This window comes from Lipotes vexillifer, unplaced genomic scaffold (genome assembly GCF_000442215.2).
Source record: "Lipotes vexillifer unplaced genomic scaffold, Lipotes_vexillifer_v1.1 scaffold864, whole genome shotgun sequence".
NCBI lineage: Eukaryota > Metazoa > Chordata > Mammalia > Artiodactyla > Lipotidae > Lipotes > Lipotes vexillifer.
The window spans coordinates 1,656,223-1,659,396 of NW_006796769.1; the positions used below are offsets into that span (position 1 = coordinate 1,656,223).

Here is a 3,174-nt window from a genome sequence, read left to right on the forward strand (position 1 = left end):
GGAAGCTGATGGCTATTAAAAGCATCTCTGCCCCAGGTTTGCTTTAGTGCAAGAGGGAATCATTGTCAATGAACATTCATAATGTCACTTCACCTGGTTCCGGACCAAGTTTTCCCAGCTTGCTGGTGTTGTACAAGCCTTGGGAAAGAGCCAGGTGTGAGGCAGGCAGCCTTCTGAGTTGATCTTAGAAGTCATAGTCAATAAAACCTGGGGTTTCCCCCACATGGAATCCTGCTGGGTTCACCTAGCGACAACCTGGGAGAGGTTGACTGAATGTGTTTCTTTTTTCCTACCAAAATCCAGTTTGCCACTCCTAAAATATGGATCCGAACAGATGGGGAAGCCTGTCTCTAGCTGGGTGTCTTCTCTCCCCCTTCAGAGACTGAAGGGATAGAAAAGGAAAGCATATTTTTGAGAATTTGTTATACATCAGCCACTGTGCCTATATTGTTGCTTTTTCTAAGTCTATTGGGTAAATAGCATTTTCCATATTTTCAGATGAGCAAACTTATATGTAAGTTTTTTAGGAAAAAAGTTCCCTTGCTCAGAGAGCAGCAGATATAGGATTCAAAGCCAGTCCTTTTGACCCAAAGTCAACCCCCGTACCAGTGGTTCTCTAAGAATGTTCTTGGCATGCATGCATCATCTAGAAACTTGGTGGGAAGGTAAATTCTTGGGCCCCATCCCAGACAGGCTGAATCACAAGCTCTGGGTTTGGGGGTCAGCATTGTGCACCCCAGCAAGCCTTCCATGTCATTCCCATACACAATGAAGACTGCAGTCTGCACCCCTTTCACTTAGCTACCCATTTGTGAAAGGAGGCATTGGCCAATTTTCTCCTTCCCAGCACGGTTCCCCTCCAGACTCAGATTTATTTGACACTTGTTAATTTCCTACATCCTACTGCTTCTCCTCGGCCTTCAAAGAAGTCCTTAACAGAAGGGGGAGTACTCCCTGTGTGTGTGTGCTCCCTGTGTGTGTGTGCTCCCCGTGTGTGTATGCACACGCACACACAGTTAAAGGTGTTACTTTACTAGAAAAACAGGGAAAAGTGTTCAGCTTATTTTATTTATTTATTTATTTTATGTTCCAAATGTGATGGGTTTATTTTATTTTACTCTGATTCAAAACCAAAGATTCCACTACTGCACAGAAACCAATATGTTACAAGGTCATGAAAAAGTGTTTTGGAACATGCAGGATGTGACGGACAACTGGAGGATCGGGTCGGGTCGGGTCATCTCCTTTGTAACATGACACTACACCTTTGCTGAGCAACACATTGAAAATAACACTGCGGAACTGAACTGAAGTGTGGCACGAACATGACAACTTCCGGGCATGCCTTCAAGCACACCTCCCTTAGGCTGGACTCAATATCTAGGCTTCAGTGTGGGGAGGATTAGAATTCTTCGGAAGAAGAAAAAGTTCACACCTTTGAAATTTTACAGAAGAATTTTAAGGCCAAAACATAGTGGGTTCATTTCTCTTCACCTCCAGGGACAAAGCTGATGATTTATTCAAAACCACATTAAGCTTCTAGCTCATATCCCAGCCCGACCTTGTGCCCTCCTGCACTGAAGTTCTTTCCATAGATTAGAGCTGACAGGGTCAGTTTCACTCCTGGTCGAAGGGTCTGAGTGTAACCCAGTCCAATCAGGCTGGCATTATTCACTTTAGCAGATAGAGAAGTTCTACAATCCAGCTTGTACTTAGCAGAGATGCCGAAACAGGTGTTGTTCCTGCCAGCCGTCCACGCGAGGTTTATTGATGTTTCAGTCTTCTTGTTCACCTTCTGGTAGATCGCCCCTCCAAATTCAGTGCTATCGCTCACGTGAGTGTGCAGCTGGAAGTCTGCAGGCTTGTAACCCAGGACGAAATTATTCTGCTTACAGTTTGGATTTGGCTGTGTCAAAACTCGTCTGATAGCCAGCAAACCAACCTTCAATGGCCAACACAGCCCAGCCATAGATGGGTGGTCCAGAAAAATCTGTCAACAAAGGATATGGATTTGGCATGGTTAAAATAGATCTGAGGGGGCTTCCCTGGTGGCGCAGTGGTTGAGAGTCCGCCTGCCGATTCAGGGGACGCGGGTTCGTGCCCTGGTCCGGGAAGATCCCACATGCTGCGGAGCGGCTGGGCCCGTGAGCCATGGCCGCTGAGCCTGCGCGTCCGGAGCCTGTGCTCCGCAGCGGGAGAGGCCACAACAGTGAGAGGCCCGCGTAAGGGCTGTGGTAAAAAGTAAGTTGTGTTGGTTTCTGCTACATTGAACATTACTTTATGGAATGTATATTTTCTATCTGATGAGCTGATTTTAACGTAATTATTTTTTCTTACCAGGAATTTTCTACTTCTGGTCATGCTTACACTGATACAGGGAAAGCATCGGGCAACCTAGAGACCAAATACAAGATTTGTAACTATGGACTGACCTTCACCCAGAAGTGGAACACAGGCAGTACTCTTGGGACAGAAATCTCTTTGGAGAATAAGTTGGCTGAAGGGCTGAAACTGACTCTTGATACCATATTTGTACCAAACACAGGAAAGAAGAGTGGGAAATTAAAGGCCTCCTGTAAACGACATTGTTTCAGTCTTGGCAGTAATGTTGATATAGATTTTTCTGGACCAACCAGCTTATTTATTTTAAGCCAGTCCATGAGAATAGTTTTAAGAGTCAAAATTTACATGAATAAATAGTTGCAAAGAGTCACAGAATCTTCTTGTTTTAATGCAAATGGTCTGTCTTGGAGAGTGTCCCCATCATGCCTGTATTCTGATGTTACTGGGTGGAGTGCTCTCTAGATGCCTGGCTCTGTTCCTTTATAAATTGACCACAGGTGTACCAGGAGTATGGCGACCAGTGTAGGGCCTGGAGTCCAGGTGTGTAAGCTCCTCAGTGTGGGGAGGGGCAGCAGGAAGGGTTTTTAAATGTTGATGAGCAAAACAGCGACAGAGTGGATGGTAACAGATTGTAAGTTACCATCAAGTCCTTAGTAAGACCCGACCTCCTACAAATTTTCATTTCTCAAAGCTGCCACTTCCTTATCATTGGGGGTGTTGGTGATAAAAACAATTCATAATAGAAGTAAGATTCTGTATAAAAGGCTTTTGCAAACAATGAGTGATCATCCTGACCTCTGCTTTTTTTTTTTTTTTTTTTTTTTTTTTTGG

At 44.7% G+C, this 3,174-nt stretch overlaps 1 pseudogene; it reads right to left on the reverse strand.

Annotated features, from left to right (window-relative positions):
• Positions 1–1,531: 1,531 nt before the first annotated feature.
• On the reverse strand, positions 1,532–2,018 carry LOC103076782 (voltage-dependent anion-selective channel protein 3 pseudogene; annotated as a pseudogene).
• Between the last annotated feature and the right edge of the window lie 1,156 nt (positions 2,019–3,174).